This window comes from Rhinolophus sinicus, linkage group LG06 (genome assembly GCF_036562045.2).
Source record: "Rhinolophus sinicus isolate RSC01 linkage group LG06, ASM3656204v1, whole genome shotgun sequence".
In the NCBI taxonomy this organism is placed as follows: domain Eukaryota; kingdom Metazoa; phylum Chordata; class Mammalia; order Chiroptera; family Rhinolophidae; genus Rhinolophus; species Rhinolophus sinicus.
Genome location: NC_133756.1, coordinates 48,108,999 through 48,127,666, shown reverse-complemented (window position 1 = coordinate 48,127,666; position 18,668 = coordinate 48,108,999). Strand labels below are relative to the sequence as shown.

The following is an 18,668-nucleotide window of genomic DNA, read 5'->3' as shown; positions in this document are numbered from 1 at the left end:
CGGTCCCGACCTGTAGGTCTATAAGCTGGATGTTCCCCCTGCCCTCTCCCCTCTGCATCTCTTTCCTAGATTACTTCCTTGCCCTCTGCTCAGATCTGACCCACATTTGTTAAAAACCATCTAGCTAGAATATCTTTTTGTTTTGCAACACAGCTCACCATATCCCCTTTTCCTTTCTCCAATCCCCGCCCCCGCTTTTTTAGGGTTCGTATGTTCACGGTAATCACATCTAGCTTTACAGACACCCTGTTCTGCTTTGCAATGCTCAAGTTCAGGAAGTCCCCAAGTTACAACATAATGTGTTTCCAAAGTGCCTTTGCTAATAAGTTGTTTGGAACTTGGAATACATTTTTCCAGCAAAAGTCAGCTCTAACTGGTGTTTATAGTTCTCAGTGCAGCCTACAACTTACTCACTTGACAAAGTACACATTCGTTGAGTCAAGCATTTGCTAAGTGCTGGAGGGTTGAGAATTTTTGTGTTCACCAAGTTGCCCTTTATCAATGTGCTGTTTGAGTTGAGCTGTTCATTCCCCTGACCTCCTTTTCATGTATCATCTGCAAGGTTTTTGCTTGTTCCAGTAAACACGCTCTTTAATCTTTAGCACTAGTTTTGCAAGTTGTAGCCCTTTCTACACAGTTCATCTGTAAGACACCACAGTCACTTTCTGAACACCCAGGTGAGGCAACAATAATTTGTACATGTTGATCAAAATTTAGCCACATTGCTCTAAAGGTTTGAGGCACACCAGGCTGTCACTGCCTATGGGATGAGGTCCATTGCATAAGGAATGAAACATTATTAAAACACGATCTTCAGAAAGAGCAGAATTTCTTTGATGCTAGGGGGCAGGTTATTGTTCAGAGTGTTTCCTGGGATATGGTTCCTAGTTGGCATATAGAAGGGTCCAATATTGACGTTTAATGAACGATGAATGAATGAATCAATGGATGGCAAAGGGAAGCTATCTGTGCATGTGCTCTGAGTGTTTCCCAAGGTTTTCAAGCATGAGTAGGAAGGACCTCACATTGAAGTATTTTCCTCCTGTAGGATCACCAGGAAGGCCTGACTTTTAGCATGTCTGTGACCTCTCTTTGCTTTGCAGAGTTCAGCGAGAACAAAGTCTTCATAACATCGTTTTACTTTTCATCTTTCTTCTTTACCAAAGGTGGGTCAGCTTTATATTTCAGCTTTGAAAAAAACAAAATATCCGGGACTGTTTACCACAGGAGGCCAAGAGGCCTCTCACAAGAACTTTATTTTTTGTTTCCTGTTTCAATGAAAAGGTGCCTGCCTAGCAAAGGCCCCAAGACAGATAACCGTGACCATCCTTGGCATCTGGCAGGCTGCCTGCACCCTTGGGTAGCTTTGGGGTTCAAGTTTTGGAACAAGCTTTTGACTTGGAAGTGAGCCGGCTTTCTACGGGGGTTAGGGATGGGTGGGTGTGGGCTGCTCTTCTCTGCTGCCTCTTCAAATAAATCTGTCCCCACTGAGTGAAGAGAGAGGGACAGAAGGACAGTGCTTTAATACACAGCTCTGAGGTATGGCTCTGTAAAGCCCGGGATGATAGCGGTCTTTTAGTGACCTCCGTCTTCTCCAGACACCGTCCTGGGATCAGTCCCAGGCAGCAGGGCATCTGCAGTACAGCCCGATCCGTGCCTCGCCGGTGGGGGGCGCTCTCCCGTGGGAACGGCCGGACGCCGGGGCAGGGCGGGGCAGAGCAGGGAAGCGGCCCCTCCGCCCCCCTCGGCGCCACCCCTCGCTCCGCCAAACTTTCCTTGGGCTCCGGGCGCGTCGCAGCTGCAGCTCGGAAGGAGGCGCGCCCCGGCCGCCCGCCCGCCGTGCCCTCCGCTGCTTCTCGCGCCCGGCTGTAGCCCGACACTTGGTCGCCCCGTCGCGCACGGCCCGAGGGCATGCGGCAGCCGCAGGGGATCCCGCTCCCGGGCTCGGCGGCGCGGGCGAGCGTGAGCGGTGAGTGGGGTGCCGGGCGCGGGGACGATTCCCGGAGCCGCGGCCGGACGGGGCGCGCGTGGGGAGGCCAGCGTGCAAGGGCCTCCGCCGGGCCCAGCTTTCCAGGGTTACCTGACGTCGGGCCCGGGTCCCAAACCCACTCCAAGTATCTGGGACAGGACTCTCCGGGAGGTGTGTGGCACATCTTACCCTTTCCCACTTCTTTTCTAGGAGTAAAAAAATGCAATCGGAATGTCAAAGCCGCGTTGCGTCCGCCCCAAGCTGTGGGCTGTAGGCTGGGCACAGGGCGCGGAGAGCGCGGCGAGGCTCCGTCCGCTCTGCTTTGGCGCAGGTGCTTCTTTGCCAAACTCGATCTTACCGCGGTGCGTAGGGAGCAGAGGTTCTCCCGCGGAGCCTAGGGATATAACATTTTTCAGCCTCCAGTTGCGCCTGGTACGGTGGTGTGTCGGGGAACAGCTCGAACCTTGCAAGGCATCTAAAAATTCGGGAAATAATTATTATTAACTAGTAACACTGTGGAGGGGTTGTGCTTTGTGAGTGACTGTCCCCGCGGCAAACAAAAGTGCTTTGTTCTGTAGCAGTGTTACTTTATTGCTTTCCTTCAGCAAGTTGAGACTACCTAAAATTGCTTCGAAATTTCTCAAGCATGTAATTTGAGGAGTGACTGTGAATATTGGAAACAATTTAGTCTTATTAAGGTAATCATTAAAACGGCCCTCAAAAGCATTTGTAGGTCAATTTTTAAGTCAGTAATTTCCACGAAATGTTTCCCCGGTAATTTGTTGTCATTGTAACACATTTCCCTCCTCACTCCTTGGATTACCTGGTCTTGGAATGTGACCTTAGAAATTAAGGGCTGCTTAGCTTCTCCTGGTTCCTACTTGTTTTTTATAATCTGGAGCCACAAATAGCCACAAACAGATGATACCTTTACACGTAGGTTATTATTCTGTGCACTGTAAGGCATGTTATTAATGCATGGACTTTTGTATTGCTAAGGAGAGTTGTTGAGCTTTCCAGTGAATTATCAATAGTTGCTAACTCTATTTCCAATGAGACACTGGATCCACTTTTGTGTGGTCTGAATCCAGTGAGTAGAATTTTCCTTTTTTCCCCAACCAGAAGTGATACAGTTAGAAACACACAACCTTGGCTGTTAACACCATGCTTGTCTAAACAAACTGGACTATTCTAGAAAGACCAGCAAACAAACCCTGCCAGTGAGAGCTTACGTATTTGAGATAAGCTTCCAGAATCTTTTGTGCCTTGAGACTGTATGGACCCAGTATCAGGACTCAGTTTCTGGACATCTAACCATATGGATATAGCTTATATTGATTGTCACTACCATATAACTAGGAAAATAGATCATTCGGGCAGTTTTCTTCTTTTCTTTTTTCTTTTTGGTCTTTAGAATTCAAAACTTTGTAGCTTTAACTACAAATGGCGCATCCTCTTTTCTAAATCTGACAAATGCATAAATCAACTACCAGGCTCTTTCCATTAGATTAGATCTATTTTAGATATCTGGGTGTTTTACAAGATGTTGGATAGAACAGATCCTTACATGTTTTCTATGAATGAAGACTGAAATGAAAACAATAAAATATGTGATTATTTTTCATGTATGTTCATCAGAACCTGTTTGAAAGTATACAACATGTTCATTCTCATTTTTCCAAAACACACACACACACACACACACACACACACACAGGAACAACTGCACACACAGCATTGTAGCCAGGCCGCAACTAAGGCATACTCTCAAAGTCAAGCACACATGCCTAAGGCTGGCTGCTTCTCTCCCAGGTTTTCCATCTTCTGCTGAAGAGCAGAAATCCACCATAACTTAGGTCCAACCTCTTATTTCTTTGGGTTGGGGCAGGGGGAATCACTGTAACTCAAATGGGAATTACTATAACTCAAATTACCCATTAGCCTCTCTCCTGGGAGTATACATTAGTTCAAAATGTGTACTGGCCTGTGATTATACCCAGCAGAGTGGTTAAGTCTGATTGCAAGCTTCTAAATGGCAGCGCACAGGCCCAGGGCATTATGAACGTGGTATAAGGAGAAGAGCAAGGCTTTGCAGTCAGACCATCCTTTGTTCCAGGCCAGGCTTTGTGACCTCAGATACACTGCTTCGCCTCTCTAAGCCTTCATTTCCTTGTCTGCAAAAATGAAGGTTATACCCACCTCCCAAGATTAAAAGAGAAAAGCACTTAGCAGGGTCTTTGATATACAGGAAGTACTACTTAAATGCCAGTTGCCTTCTCTTCCTTCTAGATAAACATTAAAGTATTGACATTTCTGGAAATGGGGGCGCAAATGTACATTGTTCCAGCAAGAGGGCAAAGATAGAGCCCCAACTGTCGATGACGTTGGGATGTTCTGCACATGTTCCTTACTTGCCTACCCCCTTCCTGGTCATGGCCTTTGGCTCTTGCCTCCATCATCCATTCTGCAGGACCTCAGCCATCTCCTCTCTGGCCTTGCTGATCCTTTGTCCCTCATCCTAGATTCTCTATGTATATGGAGGCTGAGAACGTAGTCCTGCCATGGATGGGAGAGGTGAGGTGCAGGTGAGGGGTGGGGAGGTGTCTCCAGAAGCCCTGAGAGCTTATACTTTTATAATGCTGGGTTAGAGAGGCAGTAGGAGTACAGGGGTCTGGGTTGTAATCCCAGCCCCATTTTTGTGAGTTCTTGTATCCTTCAATAAATCACTTGTCATCCTGGAATCAGTTTTCTCATTTACACAATGGGGATAATAATCCTTTTTTTCCTACCAGCATGATTTATTGTTGGGTCCCATTAAGTCGTATATGTGAAATTTAATTCCACGTATAAACATTGGAATTAAAAAGGCGGGGCCTCAGATCTGGGACACCCAGGCAGGCTCTATGGGGGTGCTCAGATCTCCATGTGGGTGTCGGGTGTGCTAAGTGGATGCTACTGTGGTCCCTCCACATACATCTCTCCTGCTCTCTGATGTCAAATGAGACTTCAAGGAGGAAATCCTGCCAAAGGTTGAGAAACTGCTCTGTGAGGAATACGAAAGGAAGATACATTTCAGGACTGAAATTACCTAACACTGCATGATCAAAGGTACAGGGCAAAGTTCCAAGGAAGCTTTAATTCCCCCGTCGAATTACTTGTACTGCCTGCTCATCTCAGGTCTTAGTGGACAAAAACAAAGAGCTAACTAACCAACCAATGTGTCAGAGGACACTGGTGATGGCGGTCACATGGAAGTGGGGTGCCCTATACCCTCCTCACGGCCCTGTGCCTTCTTGTTAACTTGGCTCTTTAAGGTTCATGCTGCAAAGTACTAAACGAACTCAAAGCATCCCCTGACCCCAAACAGTTAAGCTAATTTTTCCATTCATTCTGAAAGATGTGTGTTGCTGTCTGGCTGACCTTCCTGGTGAGCCAGGTGAGTGGTACCCAGTGAGCGCAAGGTCCTGACTTCCTGGGTGGTACCCACCTGCTCCACTCTCCAGGCTGATGTCCTCCTCCTTATTCCTCTCCATCTCCGGGCCTGGCCTCTGCAGCGCCTGGCCCCTTGCTTCTTGTCCTGTCTCCCTACTGCCTTGAACGCCTCCCTTGCCCGTGACTCTGACACCGTTCTGCCCCCATTGACCAGGCCTCTCCTCAGATGTGAATCGTTCATAAAACTCAGACTGGGCTAGACTGGGTGTCACTCTGGAAAACGACCTGCCCAGTACAGCCTGCCCCACCCTTTCCAAAAGATGTTCGTCAACCCTGCTCATTACTCATCGGTTAGTCCCTGTCTTCATTGTTCCCTGGAACTTTAGTCTGTAGGTTTTACTAGCCCTGGCCTTGACTCAGCCATGTGTGAATTCAGTGGTATCATCACGGGTTGGCTTGGCAGGTGGCAGGGTGGGGTGGGGGGCACTTTAACCCCTCCATAAACACTACCAGTTTGCTCAAAGGCCCTCCAAACCAACATGTCATCTAAATAAAAACAGTGTGCTGCTTTGTAAATGCAGCTTTAAGACAAGGTCCCTAGGGTCCCCTTTTACCTAGAATGCCCCAAAGCCCCTCCTCTACAGAAATTCTGGAGCTGCCCCAAGATAAGCTCAGATCAGGTAAGTCAAAGGTGGGCTGTGGCGTCAGAGAGGCATTCATTCCTCAAGGAAGCTAGAAATCCCAAGTTAAGGCTCAGAGGCATTGGGAATAACTAGTTGTTGAAGAGCAAAGCAAGGGATCAGGCATAGAATATCATTGTATCAGTTGCCTCCTGCCCTGGTTCATTTTTTAATAGATTGGTCCTTTGAATGGGTTTTTTTTCCCCGGACTAAATTGTCACGTAGATCTCGCAAGAGAAAATAAGTATGATCTTATTCTATATCCCCATGGCATTTGGATTAGTCAGGGTTCTAGAACAAATAGGATGGCTATATCTATATCTATATATCTATATCTATATCTATATGAGGATATTTATTGCAGGAATTGGCTCATGGGATCACAGAGGCCAGGAAGTCTCACAATCTGTCATCTGTAAGCTGGAGAACCTGGAAAGCTGGTGCTATAGTTTAGTCTGAGCCTGATGGCCTGAGAACCAGAAGCACTGATGTCCAAGGGAAGGAGAAAATACATGTCCCAGCTCAAGCAACAGCACAAATTCACCCTTCTGCCTTTTTGTTTTATTCAGGCCCTCAGTATATCACACGATGCTCATCCACACTGGTGAGGGTGGTCTTCTTTACTCAATTTACTGATTCAGATGCTAATCTCTTCCAGAAACATCATCACAGACATACCCAGGTAATGTTTTACCAGCTAACTGGGTATCTTTAACTCAGTCAAGTTGATACATAAAATTAATTATTGCACCACAAGATCAGTAAATTGGCACTGATACAACACTACCATCTAATTCACAAAACCCATTCACATTTCATCATTTGCCTCCCGGATGTCTTTTTCCCCTGTCTGATCTAGGATCCATTTTACATGTATTTGTCATGTCTCTTCTGGAATGGTTCCTCAGACGTTCCCTGTTCCCTTGCAGTTGTACAGATCTTACATCCTGCAGGATGACTCAACCTGAGTCCAGCGGGCATTTCTTCAGAACCAGACTCAGGTTATGTGTGCTTGGCAGGAATACATATACTCTGCTCTTCTTAGCTCATCACTTTAGACTACAAGATGTCAAGCTGTCCCACCACTGGAATGTTGGCCTTGGTCACCTGGCTATGTTGGTGTCCATGAGAACGTCCCATCTTGAATTTATCATTTTTCCCTTTGAAATTTATTGCTGTTTGTGGGGAAGTATTCTCAGGTTATGCTAATAGCCTCTTCCTATATTAAACCTCCACCTACAGCCTTATTATTTATCGATGACTTCTGCCTGAATCAGCCACCTCTATGAAGGCTGCCAAATGGTGATTCTTTATTTCTATCACTCCTACATTTATTGGTTGTCATTCTATAAGGAAAAACTTTTACTCTCCCTCAAGTATTTGTTAATTTATATTAGGAAGTATTCATGGAGTTCTTTTCTATACAGTATGTTGAAATCTGTTACTATCACTATTTGTTTTGATGCTCAAATTGTCCTTGTTTGGCCAGTGGGAATCCCTTTGAGGTAGTTCCTGTGTCCTTTTGACATCATTTCTGGCTCCACATGATATTATTCCAGTCTCTTCTTGTAGTTTCCCTGACTTAGTCCTCCTTGTTTGGTAGAGAAAGACATTTAGAAACCAAGATATGGAAGGTTGATGCGCTAATTGTTATAGGGTGTCGTTTGCTCTATGTCTCTGAGAGTACAGAGCTAGGAAATGCATGTATGTAAACATATACATTTATAAATTTTTCTACATTAAGCCATGTATTATAAAATCATGCATTCATGCTAATACCTTCAATTCCAATCCAATACCCACGGATCAGTCTATTCTTTTCCCTTGATTTATTTGTATATACCTTCTCTTGTAGTTAGAAACTTGACTCCCATTATCTTTAATGTTTTTACTTATTAGCTCAAAATAGCGCAACCCCCTACCACAAAGGCCATCCTCTGTCTTCTGTGCCACTGCCTCTTGTCCTTGGCTGCCTAGCTCCTGTGTCTTTGCAGCTTAATTATTAGCCTCCAGTCCCTTCAACTCACTCCTCTGTGTGGCTTCCCAACCCCAGCCCAAGCCTCTATGCAACACCCAAAACTCTGTTTCATGCGGCATTCTCAGCCCCGTGCTTACCCCTTAGTCCTGGGGAGGGAAGAAAAAAAGAAGGCAAAGGAAGAGAGAAGATGGGGATGGAAAGAAAGCAAAGACAGACATAGTATATATACATTTTAAAAGTTTTTTCTGCATATTGCCAAATTGCTTTCCCAAAAAGTTGTATTAATTCATATTCTCACCAGCATGTTGTGAGGGTGCCATTTTCCCTATACTCTTGCCAACACTCAATTTTATCCTTGTGTTTAAATGTTGTCAATTTGATAGCACTCCACTTTTGTCTCTATTACAGCTCATGCCACACTCAACTCTGTATTATACTTCTTTCCATGTCTCATCTTACCCTTTAGATCAGGGTTTCCCAACCTTGGCACCACTGACATTTGGGCTGGATAATTCTTTGTTGTGGGGCCGTCCTGTGCATTGTAGCATGTGTAGCAGCGTCCCTGGCCTCTACCCACGACATGCCAGTAGCAGCCCCCTACTATATCTACCACAAATACCTCCAGATATTGGGAGATGTCTCCAGGGGAAGTGGAGGACTGGTCCTGTCTAAGCACTTGTCATTCTAGATTATGAGCTTCCTGAGTGCATTTCACATCTTTACACATGTTTTTGTACATCTGTCTTTCTCCCGAATATGGTGAACAGTGGGGAAATGTTACCTGAACAGGCATGAGAGGATTCAGTGGTTGGGTAGAATCCACTATAAGGGGACCAGTGCAACTTGCCCATGACATGTGTGCAACTTTCCACATATGCAAATTCCATGAACAGCCAACAGAGGAGAAGGAAAAGGAATGTCAGCAAGGTTAAATGTCCATGGATTGCTGCCAGGTCATTACTAGTGTTTCTCAGTTAATCTCCAGTCTGATTCCTTATAGGTACATAATTGAAGTCTGTGGCCTTCTTCAACTGGTTGACTCTTATTTGGTTGATGGAGAAAATAAAATGCTTTAGGAGAAGGTGTTTCTTCAGTTCCATTGTTCACTGTGTTAGAAGTAAACTGGGTTGCTTGCTCTTCTGAGCTTTCTCCGAAATAGGCAAACTGACTAATCATCGCTATTTTCTATCCTGTATTTAGAGTTTTATTTTGTCATTTTCATTTGATTATATGGACTTTTCTCCCATAAACTCTTGTCCAAAAATTCTAAGTAGTGATGCACTTACAAATTTTTATTGACATTTACCATAATCAAATTGTATTTCTTCTAGAATCAGTAAATGTTTGTAAGAGGCATTAATGTCATTATAGAGGACAAATCTGCATATTTCATCTCTCATGGAGACCAACACTTTATCCATTGAAAAAAGGCTCCAATACTCAGTCTGGTGAAAAGAGACCTGGGTCAGAATGACGAGAGCTGATCAGAGTGAATCAGTCTCTCCCAGTTCTAGTTTTCTCCTCTGTAAAATGGAAAATGTTACCCTGCCCATTCATCATGAGAGCAAATGGGGAAAGAGATGTGAACTCACTTTGAAAACTGTTTGGTGGTATATCAGTGAGTATATTTTGATGGATTACTCTAAGATCCAGATAGACTGAGTGGTCTAGAGGAAGTACGATAATAGAATTAGAAGGTTTTCAACCCAGCTGGCTAAACTTCTCTTACACATATTCATCTGGTTCTAAATGTTTCCGGTGGTAGTGAGAAACGCCACTGGAGAGGGTGGTAGAGGAGAGAAGGTCTTGGCTTTGGGGTTGTTATGCCAGGACCCCCCCAACCTGAGGCAGGCGTCTCCCCCTGTGGTCTCCTGGTAATCTCTGTTGGGACCCCTTCTCTCCCACCTCGTGGGAACAGGCCTGCCCTGTTGTTTACTGGACTTGTCTGACTCCTCTGGACCTAGAAGTAGGTGGAGGGCTTTACACTGGCTGTGTCATTCACTTTGTCTGAATAACCCAACAAGTTAGAGTTGGTCTCCCTTTTACAACGGAGGTAATTGAATCTCAAAAAGGTTAAGTAACTTTCCTCAGGCCCAACTGATAATAGTCATAATGAAAGTAACACTGTGTCGGAGGCTATTCTAAGCACCTTATTTAACTCTCCCAACAGACTTAGGGAGAAGGTACTGTTATTCTCCCATTTTATAGATGAGGACGTTAAGGCACAGAGACATTAACTAACTTGATGGTAAGCAAGGCTTCAAATGCAGGCTAGCTATCTCCAGAGGCCATGCTTTTTCACGTGTAAATATCCAGTTTCCCCAACACCATTTGTTGAAGAAACTTTCTTTTCTCTATTGTATATTCTTGGCACCCTTGCTAATGGTCAGTTGACTGTGTATGCATGGGTTTTCTTCTGGGCTCGCTATTTTGTTCCATTTGTCTATGTGTCTGTCTTTACGCCTCTACCATACTGTTTTTATTACTGTGGATTTGTAATATGTTTTGAAATCAGGAAGTATGAGACCTCCAAATTTTTGCTCCTTTCTCAAATTTATTTTGGCTATTTGGGATCCTTTGTGGTTCTATATGAATTTTAGATTTTTTTTTTCCATTTCTGTAAAACAAAAATGCCATTGGGATTTTGATAGGGATGGCTCTGAACGTGTAAATCACTTTGGGGAGTATGGACATTTTAACAATATTAAGTCTTCCAATCTATGAACACAGTATGTCTTTCCATTTATTTGTGTCGCTTAAAATTTCTTTCATCAGTGTTTTGTAGTTTTCAGTGTACAGTTCACCTTCTTGGTTAAGTTTATTCCAAGGTTTTTTTGTTTGTTTGTTTTTGATACTGTTGTATATAGGGCTTTCTTAATTTCCTTTTTGAATTGTTTTTGTTCGTATATAGAAATGCAACTGATTTTTGTATGTTAATTTTGTATCCTGAAACTTTTGTATACCGAATTCATTTATTAGTTCTAACAGGGTTTTTTGTTGTTGTTGTTGTTCAGTCTTCAGGGTTTTCTGCATATAAGATCATGTCATCCGTGAACAGATGTAGTTTTACATTTTCCTTTCTGATTTGGATGCCTTTAGTATCTTTGTCTTGCCTAACTGTTCTGGCTAGGAGTTCCAGTATTATGTTGAATAGAAGTAGCCAGACTGTGTATCCTGGCCTTGCTCCCAGTCTTAGAGGAAAAGCTTCCAGTGTTGAGTATGATTTAGTCGTGGGGGCGTGTTCTTTCACCACTCTGCTCACCTGCTTATCTGCTAATATTTGAACGCAGAACCTGAAGCCTGTGGTCTGCCGCTCCACGTGCCCGTCCTCTCTCTCCTCACCCCTTTCTCCGCTCCTGCCTCCCTGCTCTGTTTCAAGCAGCAGAAGAGGGAAGAGGTGGTACCTTAGCTTAGTCACTGTGGCACTGGGCCCAAACTCAGGCAGGGGGCAATTCATTCCTGGACTGTGGTTATTTTAGTGTAGATATAGGAGGACTTTGTCATTGAGGCGTTAGAACATGAGCCGTGAAACTTCCTGAATGGCAGCTGCATATTCCATTGACTTTTTAAAAAGAAATTTTGAGTTATTTAACTTTCTTGGGAAATACTATCTACCATTTATTGAGTACTTCCTGGGTCCTATGCATCTTGCTAAGTTCTATAAACATAAATTGAGTGTAATCCTTTCAACCATCCTATATGGTAGTCATAGTTACTGCGCCATTTTTTTGAGAGGAAGGAAAAGGCTCTGGCTGGGTCAGCAATGCGCCAGGTGAGAGCCATTGCTGAAGGCGATGAACTGCCATCTGGCTCAGGTGACTCAGGTGGCTCCTTTCCCTTCACTGCCATGCCCTTCTGTGCGTCACAGCCCTCCATGCTTTCCTTGAAAGGGTTAGTTTACCAGAAATCCACAGGTCTGGCCTTCCCTTCCCTAACCTCTGTTGGAAATACCCATGCTAAAATGTTCATTTATTTTTTTGTTCTGAACGAGAAACATTCATTATACAAGACAGGAGTACAAACATGAAACACACACACACGCACACACACACGCACACGCACACACATTCAGAAGAATGGTAGCTGTGTAGCAGCAGCAGGTCCCTAAAGATGATGATGCCCCACTGAGTAGGAATGATTCCGACCTCCCTGCCCTGGTGTGGAGTCAGGTCTGTGGTTGGTCCCTGCTTCTGCTCGTAGGGGGAGGCCTCCCAGGGGCCCTGACTTTGACTCTCTCCTCCTTGTCTGTTACCCTCTGGGGTCATATCTGAAATGGGTGTTGGAACGTGAGTGCTCTTTGGAGGAAGAATGAACATGGGCCTTTCAGGCTAAGGTGTGGGCGGCTTCCATGGCAATGTAATTCCTTAAAAAGTTCATAGGTTTCTTTCTGGTCTGTTTGCTTCTAGTCCCTTCCACTTGCCAATTACCACATCCAAATGCTGCTCTGGACCAAGTTCCTGAGCCTTATTTCCCAGCTGCTGTGCTTGGCCCACTTCTGTCCCCGTCTTTAGTAGTCTCTGCCTTCAGGTCCTCCAAAGTGTGGATTTGGGTGGGAAGCGACACCCTTCCTCTCATCTCAACTGTAGGCCGGTCTTTGTTCCACTGCAGCTTCTCACTGAGAGGCCTTTGAGAGGCTGTAAGCCTCTATTTTCTGCTCTCTGTAGTTACAAAAGCACTTAACTTTTCTAATCTTCCAAGGCCCCCAGTTTCTGGTTGCTGTCTGTTCTTTTCCACCCTTGCTTACAGACTTACAAACAATTCTCGCCCGAGCCCATCTCTTTCTTATAAAAGCTGCGTGGAGCAACCAATACACACGCGTATTCTGTTTCTTCCCAGCACCTTCACCTAGAGCTACAGGCTTCTTAGGCAAAGAGGTCTCCAAACACGACTTGAAGAAAACAGAAGTTTATTTTTCTCTTGTTAACAGTCCTGAGATGAGTGGTTCAGGTTTGAAGGGTTTCTTACCTCTTGTTTCTGCACCACCCACAAGGGCAGTGCTTCTCAAACTTTCATTGTTTAAAGACTGGTTTTCTTCATTTCCGGTGTGCCAAAGACCCACGCTTCTGGTTTATACTCTATGGATCAGACACTTGTATTTCACACAATGTCAAATTACCGTAAGCATTTCTAAGCGCTTATTTGCATTTTCTGTACTTATCTCCTCATTGATGGAAACTAGTTTGTGCACTATTTTGACTCATGCTTCTAGGGCTTTGCCTGGTCTGAATGATCAACGCTGGATCACAGGCCTGTTTGTGTTCCAACTTGCAGGAAGACGAAAGAGCACGGAGCAGCACATTCAGTGTTTTAGAGCTAACCCGAAAGTCACAAGCTTCATGTGTGTTCCCATTCCATTGGCAAGGACTCAGTCACGTGGCCACCCTAGCTACAAGGAGGCTGGGCAAAGCAGTTTATTACTCTACAGGAAAAGGAAAACACAATTTAGCAGTCGGTGCCATAGAACAGAAAGCTAAATAATGATACAAACAGTAATCAGAGGAGAAGTCGCAGGACGATGTACCATTTTTAATGCATTACAAGAACGGCTGTGTGTTCAGTGCCACACCACACAGAACAGGACTTTTTCGAAAATGGAGTCTGGGGTCCTGCTGGACCTTTTATTCAGCCTGAGATTCAGAGGCTGGTTGTGTGGTGATGTTAACAAGGGGAAGTTCCCATGAATAGAGGCCGAGAACCCTTGTCAAGAGGAAGTCCAGGTACACAAATACCCAGGTTTGGAGCCGAGTTAGAATCCAAAAGGCTATATCCAGAGTACTGGGGCAGCAGCGTCTGCAAATGCCCGGGCCTCTGCAGTAGTCAGGACCCAGCGGGGCACCGGGAAAGGGGGCCCCGGTAGTCTACCCTGAGCCCAAGCAAAGCACCAGAGAGAGGGGGAACTAAAGGTCCTGGCCGTGTGAGTGGCACACAGCCTCTCCAATTCCAAACCTCTCTGCCAGCTGGTGAATGCTGCGCTACAAACAACTGGGGAGGCCTGAGGCCAGCGTCATCTCAATCCCCTGCTTTAAAAACCTGATGTTTAAAATTGAAACTTCATTCCTTACTGTGGCCTCTTCATCTCCAACAGCTGACCTGAGGGAGACTGAGAGTTCCAACCTGCATGCATGCTTCCCTCTTGGAGACTTTTTTCTTATTTATCTTGACTGCAGCTTGGGAGCTTTGCATGAGGGAGAGAGGACGTGAGAGGTGTCAGGGCTTGAGATAATTGTTAGGGAGTCATCCACATAGAGGAAACAATTTTAGCAATAGTAGTGCTAGTGGAAGAGAGTTTAAAGGGAGAAAAAGAGAGGGCTGAGAACTGAGTATGGGAGTGTGTACCTCTCAAGACTGATGGAAGAACAGGGAACAGAAATACTGGGCACCTGCGGGATGAGAACCAGGAGAGGGTAGAGTCACAGAGGCTTGGGAGGGGGGTTTCAAGAAAGGTATAACTGTTTGTCAACTTCCACAGTGAAACCAACAAAAAAGAGGACTGGAAACAGGATTGGGGAATTATTCAATCAAATTGGGCATATTTTTATAGTGTGCCAATTACAAGCAAGGTTTTGTGTTTATGCTTTAAAGAACAGGGAAACAGAGGGATACCAGCTCTGCTCTCAACAGATTTAGAAGTGAGCTTGTGACAAATAAATGTTTAATAAAATAAAGTATGTTGAATACCATAGGAGAGGTCCCAAGAGTTTGTCAGCCAAATTTCTTGAAAGAGTAGCCTATACTTTCTTTCTACTTCCGTATCACCCAAACATTGTTCAATCCAGTGGGATCAGGTTTCTGTCTCATATTTCCAACCAGCTAACTTCTAACAAGCCAACCAACCCAGGAACCAAATATTGGTTGTACATGGACTACATACATGCCCCTATATTGGGCACCAGGTACATGAACATGAGTAAGAAAGTCTTCTAGCCCTAAGGAAGTTCACGGTCTGGTGGTAAAGGCAGACACTGAGGCAGAGAATGTTTTACCGTGCACAATCAGGGGACCCCCCCATCCTCCAGTGGCTGAAAGAGAGTCTGAATCTAGTAAATAAAAAGGCACTTTAGGAGAATCCATGTATGCATGTGTGAAAGTTCTAATTGTATAGATTTGTACATAATAGGTGCCAGATCAAGGATTGCTTCTGATCGCCCCAAGCAGGTTTGTACTCGAGTTGGAAGGAGCAGGTGGAAGAGCAGAGGTGAAGAAAGCTAGAATAAAAATTTAAAAAGCTATTGGTGGACTAAGGACGCGCTTATTCCTGAGCCCTCCTCTCAGTGTTCTGAGCCTCCGAGCTTCTTTGTCTACTCAGGGACTTTGTCTACTTAGGGACTATGTCTGGCTCGTGTCCCCATTGTCTAAAGATCGTCTGTGTTTATAGCATCTCTACCAGGGCTGCAGGCTACAGAGCTTCTGGGAGAGCAGCACTTATACAGCGTCATCCCCAACAGCTGTCCCTGCCCCTGGAAGTGCCACCGAGGGGGATGGACCAGTGATGCCCACTGAAATGCAGCCCTTGTAGCTCTGTTGGTATTGCTTTTGCCTCACATCAGGCTGCAGTGTCCCCTTGAGTCAGGCTATCAGTTTACCCTTCCCCTCGCCCTCCTCACAGGCATCATAAAGAAAAATCTGCTTCCTTTTCTGCAGTGTCTTGTTTCAAGCCTGGCTAATCCTTGGGCCCAAAGTAACACTTAAATCCATGTCATTTGCTTCCATGGTGCACAAGACTAGGAACACAGAGAGAGTTGGAACTAACTGATCCTGGGTTACACTGGACATCTGAGGTAGACTGTCTGTGCAGGGACCTGCTGGAGTCCAGTGCCGTCATCTTTGTTTTGTACAACCATGTCACTGTGGGTCGAGTAATTTCTTAGGGTTCTGGTACGTGTAATGGGACATTGAGGGCATCAAAAGAATTGTGCTACTGGCCCATGCCCTTGGGAATATGATTTATTCAATTTATTCCTCTTTCCTTCTCTGAGAGTTGTTTTATATATATATAATGTGTTTTCACCTACCCCCTTCCCGACCCCCACCCCACTCCGAGTCAAGCCGTTGTTGTTCTCAGTCTAGTTGTGGAGGGCACAGCTCACAGGCCCATGTGGCAATAGAATTGGCGACCTTGGTGTTAGGAGCACAGCACTACAACCACTGAGCCACCCAGCCACCCCAAGTTGTTATATTTATAACTAGAAAATGTTACGTGTACTAGATCTTAGTAAAAGATTTAAGAAAATCCACAACACAGTAAAACTTTGCAAATAACACTTTTTGTTGTATTACAATACATTTTAAATGACATCTGGATTACTCCGAGTTCCATAGGAAACAGAGAATCCAGTCAAACTGGTAATTGGAGGGAAGATGGTACCTTGGTGACTGGGGAAGGGCAGAGTTCATGGAAACCAACAAGCGACTTGGAGTGCCCAGAGCTAGAGACAGCAGAACAGTTAACACCCTTCACTCAACTTGAAAGCTGAGGGGAGGGAGAGGCAAGGCTGCAGTATGGAAATACTGCTTGACAGGAGCTAACCCAGCCAACCCACAGCAATCTGGCAGGGAGGGAGCAGGGGAAATCATTATCTCAGCCTCCTCCCGCCACCAGATCTCCTGCTGCCCCTCCCATTGGCAGGCGTTAGAAGGCAAGGAAACCTCCTGATGCGGCCCACAGAGCATGTGGAGAAGGTTGGAGAGGGGAGCTGGCAGGGCCAGCGGATGGGATCAGGCACAGCACTGAAGTGCCTGTTACGTGCATTTCCATGAGTTGAATGTCTTTACATGGATGTGCTATTTTACTACCAGACTGTCCAGGGGTGGGAGAGCGAGGCAGGATGGGCTATATGAGCCTCCTGCTTTAGTGATGCACCTGCTTCATGACCAAAGTGTAGAATCCCTGCCAGGGATCCCTCTGACTTGTTCGTTTAGCCATAGCAGCACTCTCCTTTCAAACTTCTGAAGCCTTAATTAAAACAACTGTTTCCCACTCCAGGTACATGCTTTGAAAATATGATTTTCCTTGCTATGTAGAGTTTCAGGAGTCAGTCAGGCACTAACCTGGGCTGGTGTGGTCTCCAGAAGCATGGCGGGGTCTCTGAAGATCACTATTGACCTTTTGCTGGTAACAGTGGGGGATTATTTGGAACAAACCATGTAGAGCAAGACACTCTTGAATACCTTTCTCAGGACTGGAGGCAGGAGACAGGGTCCTGCCATGGAGTAAACAAGGGAATGCAGTATCACGGTTAAGTCAGGACAAATAGTTTGGACCAAAACTTTGTCTATTGGGAATTTTACAACATAAAGAAATCTAATTTTCTTCTCATGGGAAGTTATTTGCTGTGAGCAGGAACTTTGAAATTTCCCAGGATACGTTTTCACAGAGTGACAATGTCCTTTGTACGAGAATATCTCTTTCAGCTAAGAAGAGCCACACTTTATATTTTAGCATTCTCTTCTGCAAAGCTACTGATATGTGATTACACAACAGTCTCAGGATTATTTGCTATATAATAGAACATGTGGCGTTGCATTATCTATAGATATTATTAATTTTGAGCGTTTTGATTGGCATCTTTACTTGTAAGAGGGTCAAAGGACAAAATGTATCTGTCATCTTTCTAGCCCAATGAATTAGATGAGACCAAAACTGTATAACAGAGAAATGAAATACGGTGAAAGATTTACATTTGGATAAACTAAGCCAGGAAATTTCTGATCCGCATAAAATCTGTGCGTCACCTCTTTGGTTAGTTCTGTATGTTTTCAAGTTTGCTTTCCTGTTTAACCAATAGGTTTAAGATAGTCTTCAGTCATCATTGACATCTAGGGAACAATAAATTTGATTATAGTTGTTTATTAAACAAATCCTAGGGTAGAAGCTGCGTGTGTATTCCATGCCTCCTGTAAATCCGCCCACTCAGTGGAAAGAGAAAAAGCACTAGTTGAAGCCGCTGACATACAGCAGACGGTCCTCCCTACCTAACGGGCTCGTTAACGTCCACTGGCACAGTAACCTGTTTATTTTGCTAAGCACAGACTGCATTATTCCTCTGTGTGCCACCAAATCTCTGCTGAAGCTGACGCGAGGCACAAAGTTTCTCATTTCCCAGTCGCCCCCAGTGTGTGCCTGCCCCTCCTCTTTGTGGCTGCTGTCTTGTGACCTTTGCTACCAAGTCGAGGCACTCGATGTATTGTGGAGACCGGCTCCTATGTAGAGAACAGAGGATCTAAATCCTCTGTTTCATGTGCCTGAATCTATGATTTGTTCTTAAAAAACAGAGTAACAAAACTCGAGCAAAGTTGAGTTTAGCTTTCTCTAGAGAAATGCTCTAGTGTATTAAGATCGGGTAGCAGATTTGTAACAGCCTCACACTTAACAGGCACCTCTACAGTGAACACGTTCGCTTTCCCCAAGATCATCAGAGGCTTCCAATACTCTATTACAGACAACATCCGTTTAAATTGAATCTCAAATTGCTACTCCTCTGTGTGTTTTCCCATAGCAAAGAGTAAAGTAACCACATATGAAACATACAAGCTTTATTTTTTTGAAACTACTGCAGTACAGAGTTGGTAACATCTTCTCCCCCCATATTTTTAAAATGAAAAAAAAAAA

General features: G+C 44.8%; 1 protein-coding gene across 1 annotated transcript in view; it reads left to right on the top strand.

Moving 5' to 3' along the window:
- The first annotated feature begins 1,696 nt into the window (after positions 1-1,696).
- LPAR3 (lysophosphatidic acid receptor 3) overlaps positions 1,697-18,668 on the top strand; it is a 70,621-nt gene continuing 53,649 nt past the window's right edge. Inside the window, exon 1 of the mRNA XM_019710190.2 lies at positions 1,697-1,969. The gene's annotated coding sequence lies outside the window, so the exon portion shown is untranslated. The remainder of the gene's footprint in view (positions 1,970-18,668) is intronic.